Source organism: Macaca nemestrina, chromosome 4 (genome assembly GCF_043159975.1).
Source record: "Macaca nemestrina isolate mMacNem1 chromosome 4, mMacNem.hap1, whole genome shotgun sequence".
Taxonomy (NCBI): domain Eukaryota; kingdom Metazoa; phylum Chordata; class Mammalia; order Primates; family Cercopithecidae; genus Macaca; species Macaca nemestrina.
The window spans coordinates 100218011-100237440 of NC_092128.1; the positions used below are offsets into that span (position 1 = coordinate 100218011).

Consider the following 19430-nt stretch of genomic DNA (forward strand, 5'->3'; position numbering starts at 1 on the left):
TGAAAAAAAGTAAAGAGAACACCAAAACATGGAAAGATATTCCATGTTCTTGGATTGGATGAATCAATGTTGTTTAAATGTTCATACTACCCAAAGCAATCTACAGATTCAATGCAATCCCAATCAAAATAACAATGACATTCTTCCCAGAAATTGAAAAAAAGTCTTAAAATTTATATGAAATTTAAAATTCATATGAAATCACAAAAGACCCAGCATACCCAAAGCTACCCTAAGCAAAAACAAAAAACAAAACTGGAGGAATCACATTACCTGACTTCAAATTATACTACAGAGCTATAGTCACCAAAGCAGCATGGTACTGGCATAAAAACAGACACACAGACCAACTGAACAAAATAGAGAACCCAGAAACAAAAGGATACACCCACAGGGAACTTATTTTTGACAAAAGTGACAAGAACATACACTGTGGAAAAGATGATATCTTCAATAAATGGTGCTAGGAAAACTGGATAACTATATGCAAAAGCATGAAACTAGATCCCTATCTCTAGCCATATACAAAAATCAAATCAAAATGGATTAAAGACTTAAATGTAAGACCTCAAACTATGCAACTACTACAAGAAAACATTGGGGAAAATCTCCAGGACGTTAGTCTGGGCAAAAATTTCTTGAGTATTACCCCACAAGCATAGGCAACCAAGGCAAAAATGGACAAATTGGATCATATCAAGTTTTTTTAAATGTCTGCACAGCAAAGGAAACTATAAACAAAGTGAAGAGACAACCCACAGAATGGGAGAAAATAATAATAACCAGAGCTCAAACAACTCTATTAAAAAAAAGAGCTCAAACAACTCTATAAAAAATCTAATAATCTAATCAAAAATGAGCAAAAGATTTGAATAGATGTTTTTCAAAAGAAGACATACAAGTGGCAAACAAGCATATGAAAAGGTGCTCAACATCACTAATCAGAGAAACGCAATGAAAACTACAATGAGATATCATTTCACCCCAGTTAAAATGATTTTTATCCCAAAGACAGGCAATAACAAATTCCGGCAAGGATGTGGAGAAAAGGGAACTCTTGTACACTGTGAGTGGGAATGTAAATTAGTACAACCACTATGGAGAACAGTTTGGAGGTTCCTCAAAGAACTAAAAGTTGAGCTACCACATGATCCAGCAATCCCACTGCTCGTTATACACCCGAAAGAAAGGAAATCAGTATATTGAAGAGATATTCTGCACTCCCATGTTTATTGCAGCACTGTTCACAATAGCCAAGATTTGGAAGCAACCTAAGGACCCATGATGAATGGATAAAGAAAATGTGGTACTTATACACAATGGAGTACTACTGGGCCATGTAAAAGAATGAGATGCAGTCGTTTACAACAACATGGATGGAAATGGAAGGCATTATGTTAAGTAAAACAAGCTAGGCACAGAAAGACAAACATCACATGTTCTCATTTATTTGTGGGATCTAAAAATCAAATCAATTGAACTCATAGACATAGAGGTGAGGATTGCCAGAGGATGGGAGGGGTAGGGTGGATGGGGGGGAAGGGGGAGGTGAAGATGGTTAATGGGCACAAAAAAATAGTTACAAAGAATAAGACCTGCTATTTGACAACACAACAAGGTGACTATAGTCAATAACTTGATTGTATATTTAAAAATAAGTAAAAGAATATAATTGGATTATTTGCAACACATAAATGCTTGAGGGGATCACCCTATTCTCCATGATGTGATTATTACATATTGCATGCCTGTATCAAAACATCTCATGTACCCCATAAATATATATATACCTACTATGTACCCACAAAAGTTAAAAATAAAAAAATTTAAATCAACTGTAAAAAATAAATTTAAAAATGATCAAGAAAAAGCAGGTAACAGTAAATATAGTAAGTAAATACAGTAGAATTAGCCATCAACTAAGTGAAGGTATATGAACAATAATCTAAAATATTGTAAGATAAATACATCCAAAATGGTTAAAGAGACAAACCAAAGAATAGAAACTATAACAAAAGAAAAAAAACATAAAACAGAAGTTGAAAATGAGTATAATTTTTTTTAAAAGCCAGTGAAATTAGATACTGAATGAACTGATTAAACAGAAGATAGGCCTTTACCGAAGAGGTAAATCTGAGAGAACCAGAAAGCAAGACAGAGAGTATAACAGAGGGAGTAAGCCAGGAAAGCATGAGATGTGAGAAACAAAGAAAGAAACTCAGGAGCAGGGAGGAAAAAAAGGGACTCTTGAGAATGAGGGTAAAAGGAGATCCCAGAAGGGTAGCTATGTATTAAGCAAGGAGGGTGAACAGTCCAGACTGGTCACTGTGTGACTACAGACAGACACCGAGGATGCCCCCACCGTGTCTTCTGCTGCTGCATCATCTGATGACATGCTCCACCAGAACAAGCAAGCCCACCAAGCAAACACTCAAAATCCAGGAAATAAAGAACCCAGCTCAAGGAATTCCCAGGAGAAGGCTGTGCAGCAGGCCAGAGAGAGGTGTTTGGGGGTGACGCTTCCACGAAAACCAAAATGCAGCATGTATATTACTGATGTGAATTGAACTTGTAGAAAAACAGCACCAAGAAGCCATTGTAAGGTGTGAAAGAATTAGAAATAGGGACAAAGATAAGCAAACTGAAAGGAAAAAAAAAGACATCATTAACTTCAGAGAAAGACAGAAAGTAAACATACATCTGCATACTACGGTGCTGAGCCTGAGCAATATTTGCATGGGCACAATGATATAAACCTGGAATAGTCAATTAAGCAAACGCTGTAATAAAATATTCTCTAGTGGGATTATGGGAGAAGGGAGGCAAAAGTTGTGATGGTATGAGAAAACTAAGTTCTTAAATATCATTATAGAATGTTTACAGAATGGCTCATATTGATAAATCAAAAGAAAGCACGACACACATGTAATTTAGAAATATGGAGATATGTAAATGCCAGAAATAAAAAGCTAAGATTGTTGGAAATAATGGCAGAAGAGGACTGAGGGAAAGGATGAGGAGAAACTCCCATAATTTGCTCCAAGCCCTTCAATAACATTTGACTTTTAAACTTATGTGCATAAGTTACTTTAATTAAAAATTGTTTTTGAAAATAAATCGGTGCTGTGTTGTCTGAAAAAGCAGAGACATGATGCTCCTGTTGCTTTCCTCCTTCTACTGTGATTCAGTGAGGCAGGTTATGTTTTAAGATTCCAGGAACTAATGGAGCGGCACATATTAAACATATTCCCTGGCTTGTGCCCCAGCTACAGTCTGGTGGTGACCTTACTTCTAAGGATTTTGTCTTGCAATTTGCTAATCCTTTTCTTGTACCATTGCTTTCAAGCTTAACTGAGCACACTTCCTCCTTTAGCTACGGGTACTGCAATTTTAGTGCTGAAAGGATAAAGAGCATTCTTGAATCACATACAGAAAACTTCTGCTTGATTTAATTGTTGTGTCGCTGAAAACAGATTCATAGCAAGTTGTTGTATATTAAATATTCTACTGTAACTTTTAACGTTATGTTATTGGGAGTCGGGGAGGAACTGGCCCCAAACGACAATAATGACAGTGTTCTGTAAGACTTTCTACCATTACTTTCAGAAAGCACTTAGAATGGATTGATGTGTAGAATTTGTTCACATCCTTTTCCCACACAGCCAATGAAAGACATTAGTCAAAGAGAAATGGACATTTACTGGTGCCTATTATGTGTCAGGTACTGTGCTAGGGACTTTAATAAATGCATTGTGTACTTTAATTCTGGCAACGACTCAGAAAAGTAGATGGTATCATACCCACTTTACAGATAAGGAAACCAGAGCCTAAAGATATTAAGTAATTTTCCCAAAGCCACACAGCTAGTAATTCAAACCAACCATCAAGTCTTTTCACAAAAAAAAAGTATGTAATTACAATTCCTAGAGTTAATTTGAGCTTTGTTTTGAGTGCCCTATGATTCCACAGGGCTTAAAACTTAAGCAGCCACATACGACTTAACATTATTTTCAATAAGAAACTTAGAAGACAATGATCTACTAGATTTTTTAAAATGCTACTATTTCTTTTGATGTAATAGCCTTCATACTAACAAATGTTTATTAATGTGGTGATTAACTAAATGCCAGCATGAGATTTAAATATCCATACGAGAAGAACACCGTATCAGGGGCAGAGTAACACAAACCTAACCAACATAACTCCACCTCTTCTGGTCCTTTAACCGTAAACAAATTGCTTCAACTTTCACAGATAAAACTGTAGGACTGGTAGTTCCTATTTCTTATGGTAGCTCTGGCCATTAGAAGTGGGAAGCCCATCGTAAAAATTCAAAATGTGCTATTATAATAAAAGGTCTATCAGTGCAGCCAAAGCAGCTCCTCTCCCTAGGTAAGCACAATTACACCAAATGCATGAGCCTGATGCTAAGTGAGAGTGCACAGTATGAGATTCACGTGTGGTAGCACTGAGCAAAGATGAGCTCCCAAAACTTGGCTGAGCCTCCCCTCACAGCCTGTGACTTAGGAAAGTAGCCATATTTTAAGGCCTGCCAACTATGTCCATCTGACATTGGCCTTGATACAAGTTAGGAAACCAAAAGATTCACTTCCTGCATCATGTTACCCTTCCATCAGATATCTACTTTCTACCTGTGCACCTGTGACGTAATGTGCTGACACATCGACAAACCACAAGAGAGAAAATAAGACCTGGCAAATGAAGCATAACCAAATCAGTGCTTTGAAAAGGGATATTAACAACAGCAGATAGCAGGTCAGCTTCTAAGGGAGTTAGGCTCCCCCAGCTTTGACCTGGAACCAGGTGATCATCTAGGGGACACTGCCTTGGAGGGTAACATGTGACTTCTACTCACATCAATGATTTTCTAACAAATAACTAAGTTGAATTATCTTCATTTTCTAAGAGAATGTGGACACTTTGTGAAGTCTTATTCCAGGATTTCATGCCCTCCAAATCGTTCATTTATTCCCTAAGTGCAATATTTAAGAAAATCTCAGTGGCCATTCTCTGATATTTCATTATTCTGCCCCATCTGTATCCTATCACCCAACTTTATCTCCTTCAAAGGTATTACAATATAATATTCTTCCAATGTAGTAACAACAAAAACAAAAATGTATCAGATACTTTCATCTACCTGCTGTACTCACATTTCAGAATTAAAGAAAATCAAGCTATTATTACAAGTAACGACAAATTGGAATTGTATTTCTTTGCCATTTTTTTAACATTTCCTTTTACGAGTCAGTAGTGTTATAATCAATGAAGCATTCATTTGTAAGAATTCTATGGTAACTCATTCAACAATACTGAAAACCATTATTGCTGGGTGCCACACCAGGTGCTAAAGATTCATTAGTGAGATGTCTTAGCACTCATGGAGAAACACACAGCACAGTGATTAGTTAGGTCCCAGGACTCGGAAGCCAGTCTTTCTGGAGTCAAATGCTGGTGGCTTTAAGCTTCCTAGCTGTGTGGCCTTAGGAACATAAAGTAAGTTCTGGATGTCTCAGTTTCCTCATCTATTATAATAATAGTGTCTGTTTCAGAAGGCTTTTAGGAACATTAAATGAGATAATATTTACATTATGTTTTATGTTTACAGTTTATCATGGAGCTGTACCTGATACATAGGAAACATCATGTAAATGATCATTAAAAATGAAACTCACTTTCTAGGGAGGGAGTCTCATAATAAACAAATACGAAAATTATAGTCAATGGGACAAACACCAAGCAACCCATTTACAATATGATTAAAACACACTCATTTCTGTCAGTGGTAGGCTAGGTTATTTGGATGAATTCTCCTGCTGAGAACAATTGGGCGCTGAAAGAACTCCAGTTTTGACAGTCCCTGGAGCAAAAAGGACCAATTAAATCCAAGGTTAACCAAAAATAGATTAATAGGAGATTCTTCTAAATCAGGGTATGGGCAAACCAGAAGTAAACCATACCCATATCCACCCACAGGACTGCACGGACAGTTAAGTTACTTTGGCACAAAAAAGATCTGGATGTTGTAGGGGAGGGAGAAATGAATGGACTGATCCCTGGGAGGGTGTGACTATGGGCTAGCAGTGCTCCTACAGATCAGTTGTTTTGCCCAAGAAATCTCAAGCCACAAACTCAGTGTTCATGTCTGGTAACTCCCCTAACCTCTTGAAAATCCTTTCTAGAGTAAGTCACCTTTGTCTTAGGCCTTAAATTTTCCAACAGTAATTTTTAAAGTAGAATGAGGAACACACAGTAATATCTAAGAATATCAAGAAATGAAACCCTATGAGTGGAAACTGGCAGAAAAAAGAAAAACAGACCAAAGAAACACCTTCAAAGACTTCAGATTTTTGAATTATCAGCCAAAGATTATAAAATAACTGTGTTCAGTATGTTTAAAGTTTAAAAATACAAGTTTAAAAATATCTTCAAGGAATAGAAAAGTATAGTGTTCTAACATATTTGAAATAACACTAGATAGAACATTTAGAAAAGAAAAAGTTAAAATGTATAAATTAATGAAGGAATTTAACAGATGTTTAGTTGCAACAGAAGACAGAATTAATGAATTGTCACATAGATCAGAAAGAATTCTCTAGAATGCACCAGAGAAGGCAAAACATAAAAAAGAGTAGGTTAAGAAGCACGGTGGGGTAGACTGAGAAGGTGTAACAAATGTCTAATTGGGATTCCAGAAAAAGAAAAGAAAGAGGGCCAGGCTGGGTGGCTCACACCTGTAATCCCAGCACTCTGGGAGACCAAGGCTAGCAGATCGCTTGGTCCCAGGAGATCAAGAACAGCCTGGGCAACATGGCAAAACCTGTCTCTACAAAAAGTACAAAAAATTAGCCAGGTTTGGCACCTTGTGCCTGTAGTCCCAGCTACTCGGAAGGCCGAGGTGGGAAGATCACCTGAGCCCAGGAGGTTGAGGCTGCAGTGAGCTGTGATCGCGCCACTACACTCCAGCCTGGGTGAAGAAGTGAGAGTCTGTCTCAAAAAAAAAAAAAAAAAAAAAAAGAATGGGGCAGAGAATATGTTTGAAGAGATAATAGTTGAAAATTTTCTAAAACTGAAATAAGAAGCCTATAATCCAGAGCTGTAGGACCATGGCAGTAGCAAAGGAACAGAATCCAGAGGATGGCGAAGAGGAGGAAGGAGGAGGGAGAACAGTTGGTTCTCAAGGAATTGTCAGGAATTATTGATTCAGACTTTCTCTCGAAATGTGAAAATAAATGCAAAATTTTGAGAATTGACACCAAGAGGCCCTTTCTGCAAGTGGACAGCTATGTCTTGGCTGGGGAGTCTGAAGACACTCTTGGGACCTGTGTTATATTTGAAGAAAATGTTGAACATGTGGATAGAGAGGGCAAGGGGTACGCAGTGCTAAAATACAAGTACCATACAGGGAAGAAGTCAGCATGACAAGAACTCTTCCGACAGAGAAGGAAGGAGGAGAAAACAGGTGGGGTGGAATGGCTGCAAATCAAGGATAAGGATTTCTCTTCCAGACCCAACATGATTTGTAACTTTCTACATAAAAATGAAGATGAAGAAGTGATAGCTTTGGCCTCAGATAAACCTTTGGAACTGGAAGGAAGATTCAAATGAAAGACAGTTCAAACCTGAGTTGTGAACAGGAGAAGCCGCTGCACGTGGACACAGAGGATTCTGGTCCTCTTCATGACATCCCTTCTGAGACAGAAGTTTCTGTGTTTATAGAAACTCAAGATGCTGCCTTAGAAATCCCTCCTAGATGAAATGTGTCTCATAACTCATTATGAGCTTTCTAGTGTTCTTATATAAAAATAATCAGCTGTATAGCTTTCAGTTGTTCACTATTTTATTGTTTTGTTGACTATATACACATATCCAGTCACATCACAGCTTATTTTACCAGAATCACTCAGGACCAGACATGAATTGAATTTTTTTAAACTCAGCTTAAATGACTTTAGGGACAGTTCTCTGATGAGTCCTTTAAATTCAAGGTTTACTAAGGTAAGTACATAAGTTTTCTATTGTAGCTGTTACAAATGACCACAAACTCCGTGGCTGAAAACAACAAAACGTATCATAGTTTTGTAGGTCAGAAATCTGACACGGGTCTTAACTGAGCTAAATTCAAGATGCTGGCAGGACTGCATTCCTTTATGGAGGCTAGGGGCAGGGTAGGGGGCCATAAATCCATTTCCTTGTTTATTCAGTTGTGGCAGAATTCAGTTCTTTACAGTTGAGGAATCAAAGTCTTGTTTCCTTGCTGTCTGCCAGCGGAGGGCCATTTCTAGCTTCCAGAGGCTGCCTGCATTCCTTGGCTCATGGTCTCCTTTCCTTCAGAGCTAGCAATGGTGGGTCATGTCCCCTTTCCTGTTATTTCCTCATCATACCTCTCTCTGACCTACCCTTTTGTCTTCTATTCCACTTTTAAAGGTCCATTTGATTATCATTACATTGGGCCCCCTTGAATAATTTCTCTATTTTAAGGTCTATAACCTTAATTCCATCTGCAAAGTCTCTTTTGCTGTGTAATTTAGCATATACAGGCATAAAACTAGGGGCTGGGGCATGGAAATCTTTTGGGAGACCATTTTTCAGTCTACTACAATATGTATTTTATCTAGAAACAGAAAAAGAATTTTGAAGTGCTTAAAGATAAAGCAATTCCTAAAATTCCAGCTGTCAATTCACTTTTTTCACTTAAGCAAGATTGCTGGAATTCAACTGTAATTGTGATTTCATTAGGGCAGTAACTTAAATCTATGATAATTTGTATTTTTTAAGTAAATTATTCACAAATATAGACACTTTGTTATAGGTTGAGCTGTATGAAATTTTCAATATTTGTTTGTATCTGACTACAAAAAAACCCAGCAATTTCACCTAGTTTAGCCTAGGTGAAATTAATAGTTAAAACACACCTCACATTAATCACATCTCACAATTGATGGAGATGTAACTACTTTAACGGGTTAGAGAACTAATATTCTGGAGGAGGAATTTTTTTCTTCAAAAAGTCTTGTATTTAATTGGTACCTTGATAAAAAGCATTTTCAAATCATAAACACATATATATTCCCAGGTTTTATATGACTTTTTTAGTCTCAGCTTTTGTATTAGTCCATTCTCACACTACGAATAAAGACATAACCTGAGCCTGGGTAATTTATAAAGAAAAAGAGGTGTAATGGATTCACAGTTCCACATGGCTGGGGAGGCCTCACAATCATGGTGGAAGGTGAAGGAGGAACAAAGGCATCTCTTACATGGCTGCAGGCAAGAGGCCATGTGTAGAAGAACTGCCCTTTATAAAACCATCAGATCTCATGAGGCTTATTCACAATCATAAGAAGAGCACAGGAAAAATCCACTGTATAATTCAATTACCTCTCACCAGGTCCCTCCCACAACAGGTGGGGATTATAGGAGATAAAATTCAAGATGAGATTTGGGTGAGGACACAGCCAAACCATATCAGCAATTTTTTTTTTCTTTTTTTTTGAGACACGGTCTCACTGTGTCACCTAGGCTGGAGTGCAGTGATGCCATCATAGCTCACTGAAGCCTGGAACTCTTGGATTCAAGCAGTCTTCCTGCTTTAGCCTTTCGAGTCACTGGGAACTACAGGTGCATGCCATCATGCCAGCTAATTTTTTCTTCTTCTTTTTTTTTTTTTTGTAGAGACAGGGGCTTACTATGTTGCCCAAGCTAGTCTTGAACTCTGGGCCCTAAGCAATCCTCCTACCTCAGCCTCCCAAAGCTCTGGGATTACAAGCTTGAGCCACTTTGCCCAGCCTAATGTCAGCATTTAATAAGAAGCTATTGTTCCCACCATATATATGTATAGGAGAGGCTGCTAACTGCCTGACTCAATTATCTGTTCTCCCTGTTTCTCTTTGTAACAGAATCCCAAAACTTATTCGGACTAGCAATGTGCCCACTTTCCCCATAGATTCATGTGGTCATATGACTACGTTCTGGCCACTGACATAGAATTGGAGGTGTTGGGCCAGACCCAGTGGCTCACACCTGTAATCGCAACAGTTTGTGAGGTCAAGATGAGCAAATCACTTGAGCTCAGAAGTTCAAGACCAGCTTAGGGAACATGGTGAAACCCTGTCTCTACAAAAAATACAAAAATTAGCCAGGCATAGCAGGGCACGCCTGTAGTTCCAGCTATTCTGGAGGCTAAGGTAGGAGGATTGTTTTAGCCTGGGAGGTTGAGGCTGCAGTGAGCTGTGATCACACCACTGCACTCCAGCCTGGGCAACAGAGTGAGACCCTGTCTCAAGAAAAAAATATGAGGTGTTGAGTGATGCTTCCAGAAAGTTTTCTTAAACTTAAAGGCATAAGAGGAAGCAGGTAGACTCATCTTCTCTTTCTTCCTGCTAGAACATAGATGTGGTGGCTAGAACTCCAGCAGGATTCTTGGACTTTAAAGCAACCTTGGAAATAAACCCTTGAGTGGCAGAGCAGCAGGATAGAAGATTGGGTTCGGATTATGCGAGACTGCCCTGGACTGCTCTGAGTAAAGGGTTAACAAAGCCCTTTCTCTTCCCTGGTAAAATGACTTTGCCTTTCATCATTTCTCTGGAAGCCTACTAGGCAAGGTAATAATGGAATGTCAGCTGTGATACTAGGCAATACTGGATCATCTTTATGATTAAAGATGATCCCTTATTGGTAAACTGTATCTGGACCAAGAGGACTCTGACACGTACTATAAGTGCCCATTGAAAACCATGAGTTTTGAGATTGATTCCTTAAGCGTAGTGTTCTTTATTGCAAAGATTCCTGGAAATTACAGTCATGGGCTATCTCAACAGGTATTAGTTCTCATGGAGCATGAAGCTTCTAAGCCAGGTGCCTTCTGCACCCACTGGCTGATCTTGTTGCCTTATATTTCAGCTGACACTTGGCAGGCTGGAGTAAAGCCTCCTGCTGAAATAAGCCTCATGCTGCCATGTTGTTCTGTATCTTTCAAAGTTAAGTGAACAGGGTGTCAGATTGGATGCCACAAGGCTTATTGGGTCCTGTGAGTGTCAATGTCATTCTAAACCTGTGACTACTGCTGCTGCTCAGGCAGAAAAGACATTGCCACTGTTTACCTCTGGCCTTCTCTTACATGAGAGAGAAATGACCTACTCTCTTAAGTCACACTTTAATAGCCAAACTTAATTCTAATTGCAACATATGTATTTTTAAAAACATGAAAAATATTAAAAAGTATACCAGGTACAGTAGCTCATTACTGTAATCCCAACACTTTGAGAGGCCAAAGTGGGAGGATTGCTTGAGGCCAGGAGTTCAAGACCAGCTGGGCAACACAGCAAGACACCTGTGTCTTTTTTTAAAAGAAAGTATAAAGAAGTGGAAGATTCTTGAAATTTGTAATTTTGCAAAAGAAACTGATCTACACTATAATGTACTTCTACTTTAAATTGAAGAAGAAAATAAAGTCTTAAATTCTGAAGAGAAAAAAAAGCAGCATATAATCCTGAACAATATAAAAAGAAATCCATACTTAGACACATTACAGTGATACTAAAGAAAACCCAAGGCAAGGAGAAAAAATATCTTAATAGCAGCAGAGGGAAAGTACCAGTCACCTTCAAAAGAGGGACAAATTAACAGCTGACCTCTCAGCAGAAATAATGTAAGCCTAAAGACAGTGAAACAATGCATATTCAATGTACTAAAAGGAAATAACTGCCAACCTAAAATTCTATACACAACAAAAATATCATACCAGAATTAGGATGAAATATCAGAAAACAGCTAAAAAGAGCTCACCACCAGCCCATCCTCACTTAAAGAAAATCTAAAGGATGTATTTCAGAGAGAAGTATTCTCAGATAGAAACTATGAGATACCAGAAGGAATAAACAGCAAAAATAGAATAAATGTAAACCCCTGAATAAAGAACAGAAATCTTCATTAAATAATTATGTTATGGAAGTACCATATGATTTGGTTGGGGTTGAGGGGATTGTCAAGGAATGTTTCACTGAGGGTGGCAGAGGTCAGTGTGGCTGGAGGGGAAGAGAGGAATGAGGTGGGGCTGAAGAATTAGGTTATATAGGCCATATATAATTATATAGGACTTTATGAGTCACGTCAGTTCTTATCCCACTTGCAAGGGGACACCGTTGTGGGGTTATAAGCAGGGAGATAAGGTTAAATGGTTACTCTGGGTACCATATGATACAGGATGAAGCAGGGCAAAAGTGGATAGAGGGTTTCAAGTTAGGTTGTTGGGGTTGCAATTGAGAGAAGATGATAGTTTAGATTACAGAGCAGCAATGGAAATGGAGGGTGGTAGTTGGATGCAAGAAGCATTTAAGAAATAGAGTTGACAGGCTTTAGGACACACTGGATGTGAAACTCAGCAGAGGGAGAAACCAAGAAGGACACTGCTATAGACTGAACGGTTATGTCCACCCAAAATTCCTACGTTGAAACTCAATCCCCAATGCAATGGTATTTGGAGGCGAGGCCTTTGGGAGGAGATTAGATCATGAAAGCTGAGCCTTCATGAAGGGGATTAGTATCCTTATAAAGGAGACCTCAAAGAGCTCCCTCACCCTTTTCACTTTGTGAAGACAAAGCAAGACAGCCATCTATGAATCAGAACATGGGTCTTCACCCGACACCAAATCTGGTGGTATCTTAATTCCCAGCCTCCAGAACTGTGAGAAACAAATTTCTGTTGTTGGTAAACCAGCCAGTGTTTGGTGTTTTGCTATGACAGCCCAAATGGACAAGACAGACACCCTAGTTTCTGGTTTGCATTACTGCCTAGATGTGGTACCAGTCACTTAGACCTGCAATAAGGGCACGTAGCAGAAAAGGAGAAAGTGTTGGGACATCCTATTTTATACTTATTTAGCTTGATGTGCCTTTAAGACAGTCAAGGAGAAATGTCAAAGAACTAGTTAAATACTTAGACCTGGAATTCAGAGAAGCTCAAGCTAAAGATACAAATTTAAGAGTCATCTTCACAGAAATAACACCTGAAGCCATGGGCATAGCAATGATGACCAGAAAAGGACTTAGGACTGAACCTCAAGAACTCTAACATCCTGAAGTGTTGAGAAGCTTGAGCTCTGGAGTCAGGCTGCCTGATTTTGAATCCTGGCTCTACTAACCACAGGCTGTTTTGCCCTCTCTGAGTACCACTGACATCCTCTGTAAAATAGCTGGTGGTTGCTAGGAGGATTATATGAGATAATACATAGAGAGCATCTACCATGGTATCTGTCTCATGGTAACAGCTCCAAAGCTTAGCTTTATTCATAATATGACAGGAAAGGAGAGGATAGACTGGGAAAGGAGACAAAGCAGCAGGCAGAGAGAAAAAGAAGAAAAGACAGAACAGTGAATGTTTTCAGGAAGAGCCAGCAGTGTTGATGTTATAGATAGGTCAAAAAGATGAGGACTGATAAATGTCCTATAAGCCCAGGGACCCTAGAGAAACCATGTTAGAGGGAGAGGCGTGCAGATGCCATATTGGAGTTAGGGTGAGAAAATGGAGACAATAAGTGTAGAAGACACATCTGGGAGTTGAACTAACAAAGGGAGAATAAAAATATCAATAGGTTCCTATGGAGAAGGGTCAAGGAGGTCTGTTACTCTAAGAAAGAGGCACCAACAGATATCTCCCAATGCTCTTCTGTGGAACAGCTGACTCGGCAGATAGTGAGTTCCTCATTCCCAGCACTGATCACAGACACTGGATGACCATTTGTTAAGACGGGTGAACAGGGAGGCTGATGACTTGGAGACCTATGATTCAGGGAAAGGGCTCGTGAGACACAGGGACTAGGAGTGGGGTCAGAAAGAGTCAGCTGGTGTTGAACTGCAGAGAAAGGTGGCATTGGGCGAATAAATCAGCCCTGCTTAGGTCAAGTAGCACTCAGGGAAAATGTGTAGAACTGAAATAATTAGTAATGTTTTGTCACTATCATTTTTGAACCTCTAGATGTGCATTTGTGTTAACCTGACAAGGTACAGGATGAGATGCTATAAAAAGTGGATTCCAATTTCATGCATGGGTAACATCCCCACTCTCTAAATCCACAACACTGATGCATATAAACAGAAAGAAAAAAAGAAATCATAAACTACTCATACATTGATGACTATAAAGGAAAAGGACAGGAGAGATACATGCCTAATTTCCAAAAGATGGAGGAGTCCACAGAAGAAAGGAATGAAGAAAGGCAGGGAAAGGAAAAAACGAAGAGTAAACATGAAAATAAGTGGCAAAAAGCTCAAAAGGAATAACACCAAAACATTAACCAGGGTCATCCTGGAATGAAAAGAACACAGGTGATTCTTATTTTCTTCATTTTGATTAGCTAGATTTCTATATTTCTTTAAATTTCTCATCTTGTTTTTCTCTTTGCCTAGTTCCCAATACAGATGCTTAAAAGGACGATAATACATTTCTCAACCTACCATTCAATGCCAGATTTGCTAGGATAGCAGATGCCATGTTAACCTGTAAAAATCTGATTTTAATTGCTAGTGCAATGCTTGCCCTCTAATAATTCATTCTCTATTGTCTTTGAGTATAAATATTTATTGCACTTAAAGGTTCAATTCATTTTTTTTAAAGAAGCAATTTTTTTTTTTTGAGACAGAGTTTTGCTCTGTTGCCCAGGCTGGAGTGCTATGGTGCTATCTTGGCTCACCACAACCTCTGCCTCCCAGGTTCAAGTGATTCTCCTGCCTCAGCCTCCCAAGTAGCTGGGATTACAGGTATGCACCACCACACCCAGCTAGTTTTGTATTTTTAATAGAGATGGGATTTCTCCATGCTGGTCAGGCTGGTCCTGAACTTCCGACCTCAGGTGATCTGCCTGCCTCGGCCTCCCAAAGTGCTGGGATTGCAGGCATGAGCCACCACGCCCTGTGCTAATTTTTTAAAAGAAAAAGAAAAAATGTGTCCTTACCCAAATCATCAACACATTTTTGAAAAATGACAAGAAATGTAAGCTTTGTCCAGTTAAAGCATGTCAATATTATAACATTAAAAGTCATCTACTATTAACTAAATAGATGAGTCAACTTTTAAATGCATCTATCATGCAAGATGTCTAGCTTAAAAATACAGAGCTGTAGGGCCAGACCATGTCCTCCTTACAGAACCAAACAATATGATTCCTGGATCAATAGTTACAGAACACAACTATATTTGTAATACTAACCGTGTGTGTGTGTTGGTGGGAGAGCTTAAAACAGTTCTAGATGCAAAAATGGAGAAAAATAAGTCTTAATTGTTTAACGCTGTCTTTAAAAGTCAAATTACATTGATAGCTCAGATAATCTGATTAACTTCACCTGTTGGTCTTACCGCCAGTTTACTCATCCATGCACTACACATGCGTTTATCTACTCATTCCCTTAACTCAAAATTTTACAGATGCATTCTCTGCCTCTAAAAACTTGCCCATCACTTTAACATTTCACTAAATCCTCCTGGGAAGAACTTTTCATATTAGTCCAAAAAAATGTGACAATATTACCTTTTTTCCCTTTTGGACACTATCATCTCTTCCTCTAACTAGAATAGTCCCTACCAAGTAGGAATGGGTTTGGCTGCAAGACACAGAAAACTGTGTTTAAATCTGTGGTTAAACCACAGGGATATGTACGATCTCACTGAACTAAAAGTCCACAGGTAGGTGGTTCCAGGGTTCCTTCAGGGAACGGATGGTGTAATCGAGGACCCAGACACTTCCACACTCCCATGCCATCATCCTTAGCATGGCGTCTCCTATTCCTATGCCTGCTGCCTCACTGGCTGCTGCCATACCAGGTGTCACATCCTCGTGCTGTGCTTAAATGCAAGCATCAAGGGTGTGGCAAAAGATGTTCTCTCAGAAGGTTCTGTCCTTTACCTGGAGAAAAAGCATTTCCAGAAGTCTTCCTTACAGCCCCATAGGCCAAAACTGAATCACATGGCCACTCCTAGTCACAGGAAAGGCTGTGAAAATATTTCCCTTCTCAGCTTCTAGTCAAACTCAATCTCCTTATTTGTAGGAATTAAATGAAAGTGCACTGTTGATTCTATCTCCAACATTCCTATTGCATCCGCGTAATTATCTTCATCCCCACCACTTCAACTCCCACCACTGTACTACAGGCTTCAGAATATCCACCTGAAGTCTCCCAGCAGTTCTTAGCTGGTTTCCTGATTGCCCCATTTTGTCCCCTGTACCATCCACCTATTTTATTTTATTTTATTTTATTTTATTTTATTTTATTTTATTTTATTGAGAGAGTCTGTCTCTGTTGCCCAGGCTGGAGTGCAGTGGTGCAAACATAGCTCACTGTAGCCTGGAATTCCTGGGCCCAAGTGATCCTCCCACCTCACCACAAGCAGCTGTGACTACAGGCTCATACCACAACACCTAGCTAATTTCTTCTATTTTTTGTAGAGATGGGGGTTTCACCATGTTTCCCAGGCGGGTCTCAAATACCTGGGCTCAAGCAATCCTCCCACTTCGGCCTCCCAAAGTGCTGGGATTACAAATGTGAGCTACTGCGCCTGGCCCATTCTTTTTTGAGATAGAGTCTAGCTCTGTCACCAGGCTGGAATGTAGTGGTGCCATCTCGGCTCACTGCAACCTTCACCTCCCGGGTTCAAGCGATTCTCCTGCCTCAGCCTCCCGAGTAGCTGGGACTACAGAAGGACGCCACCACACCTGGCTAATTTTTGTATTTTTAGTAGAGACGGGGTTTAACCATATTGGCTAGGATGGTCTCGATTTCTTGACCTCATGATCCACCCGCCTAGGCCTCCCAAAGTGCTGGGATTACAGGCGTGAGCCACCGCGCCCAGCCCCATTCATTCCTTATACACCGTGGCACCACATTTAACTGCGAATCTTACCATGTTCTTCCTCTTTAGTGGATTGTGGTCCTGAATGGTCTGGTCACACCCACCTCTCCAGCTTCAGCTCCCTCTCCTTACTTAGATCACACGCACCTGCTCTTTGCCTCTCAAGAAACCTCAATTTCCTCACACCTCCAAGTTGTTGCACATGCTATTTCCTCCATCTGAAATGCTCACCCATTCTGCATCTCAGCTAATCTCTCCTCAGTTTTCACATCTCTCCTTGAATGTCCTCCCTGTACACAAGGGTTATTTGTAACATGTTGTTACTAAGTTCAAAGTTGCTAAATATAAATGAGGAAGGGCACTTAAAGTAATCAATGTTTTTTGTTAATTTCAGCAGTTAGTAGAGGTTCGTTTATTACTAACATGTTGGCCCTTTTGTTCAAATCACACTTGAGGAGCCAACTGGCAGAACTTATTTTATTTTCCTAATTTTTTTATTCTTTCACCCATATGCTCAACAAACAATGTAAAAACCCAGCTCCATAGCTTCCTAGTGGTGATGACCCCTCAGACAAGGGCATTCCTCCATGATTCAATTTCATCTGTAAAGTAATGGCACTATGATGACTTATCCCATTCTCCCCTCAAAGTTCTGCCTTTGTTCAATCCTGGTGCTGTGATTGAATGTTTATGTTCTAAAACTAATCCCGAGAAACATACAAAAATGCATGACTTCCAAATACCCTGTGCTGTGCATATCATAAAAAATTCAAAGAATCCCAAACTAAAAAGTAAAAAATATATTCATATTTTTACCTTTCACAAATAGAAATACTATAAAAATTTTTTCTACTAATTCTATATTGCAAATTATTTGAGTATTTGAGTTAGGCAGTTAGGCAGTATGTCTTTCACTATTTCTTTCTTCTTTTTTTTTTTTTTTTTTTTAACAGAGTCTCACTGTCACCCAGGCTGGAGTGCAGTGGCAGGATCTCGGCTCACTGCAACCTCTACCTCCCAGGTTCAAGTGATTCTCGTGCCTCAGCCTCCCCAATAGCTGGGAATACAGGCGTGCACCACTACACCGCCTTTTTTTTTTTTTTTTTTTTTTTAAGTAGAGACAGGGTTTTGTCATGTTGGCCAGGCTGGTCTCAAACTCCTGGCCTCATGTGATCCACCCGCCTTGGCCTCCAAAGCGCTAGGGTTACAGGCTTGAGCCATCTTACCCGGCTGTCTTTCACTGCTTTTATACTGCAAAAAGTTTTCACAACAAAGATGCTCAGTTGCTGCACACCCAGTCCTTCAGAGGAGTTATGCTTGTATATGAGCTCAAGGAACATCAAAATAGTTTTTTGAAAGAGAAGAGCATCTTGGAAGATGAAGCAAGCTGCACCTCTGTCTTCATTAGTGAAAATGCCCTGTGCCAATATCTTTATGTCAAACGAATAAGAAGTACTGTTATGTGACCAGGAGTGCAATCCCCTGGTTCACTTCCTGCAGTGGCTCAGGGCTGGATTTACACTGCCCTCGTGGGGTGGCTGTCCATGGACTTCCAGGCCTGAAAGAAGGAAATTCACATCCTCACTGAGTCGTATTAAGAGTTCCAGACGGACAGGTTGTGGTGGGTAAGACCGTGAAAGCTAGAATCAGGCCCCCTGGGTTCCAACCCTGCTCTGCCACGTACCAGACAGGCAACCCTGAGCAACCATTTTCCCATGTTAGGGTTTCCTCGCCTGTCGAGTGAGAATAATAATAATAATAATAATAATACCACCTACCTCCTAGGGTTGCTGGGAGAAATAAATGACTTAATTCACAGAAAGAGCCTGCAATGTCGCCTGGCTGGCACACAGCGGACTTGTTAATAACTTTACAGCCTTTCAACTAAGAGCGCCTGAAACACGCGAACATTTTGCTCGGGTGTGGATTCGCTCCCGTGAGTTACAAAACTTGGGATCCCGGGACCCGGAAAGCAAGGGGGAAAATAAACCGGGAAGGGGCCAAGGGAGAGCTGCTGCGGCAATTTTCACCCAGCCAAGCCCACCTACGGCCTCGGCCTCAGGTCTCTGCCGTTTCTTCTCAAGGAGTCGGTCGGGGGAGCGGCGCTGCACAGCTTTTCTCCAATCAAACACCTCAAGGCTGGCGCCTGATCCAATCTCCTCCCCTGGAGGGCGGGAACGCGAAGTTCCTACCTGCACCTGTGGCAGCGGTGACCGCCTCCCGGTTTATTTTCTTTTCTCCCCCAGCTGTCCCAGCCTTCTGGTTTCCCAAATCACTTGGCAAATAACCAGCAGGTGGGCAGATGTCTTTTCTGCGTTCCTACGGACGCGCAGGCAAGTTCGATGCGCCAGAGTGAACAGCCAGGGTCCCATCTCTCAGCCGGCTCCCGGGCGGTGCTAGCAGGGAAGAGGGACGCGCGGGCGAATGAAACACTACTAGACCGGAAAGCCGGCCTGGACCTTCACCCCCGGCAGCGAGTCTGGCAGCCCCTCGCCGCCGCCCCCTCCGACCTGAACAGACTGCGCTGCGAGCCCCGGGCTTCCGCCGCAGCGCACAGAAATTGGAG

At 40.4% G+C, this 19430-nt stretch overlaps 1 long non-coding RNA gene and 1 pseudogene across 1 annotated transcript in view; one reads left to right on the plus strand and one right to left on the minus strand.

Moving 5' to 3' along the window:
- Positions 1 to 19149, minus strand: part of LOC139362829 (uncharacterized) — a 50729-nt gene extending 31580 nt beyond the window's left edge. The window contains exon 1 of the long non-coding RNA XR_011622265.1: positions 19057 to 19149. This is a non-coding gene — a long non-coding RNA (uncharacterized lncRNA). The remainder of the gene's footprint in view (positions 1 to 19056) is intronic.
- On the plus strand, positions 7128 to 7778 carry LOC112425506 (general transcription factor 3C polypeptide 6 pseudogene; annotated as a pseudogene).
- Positions 19150 to 19430: the final 281 nt, after the last annotated feature.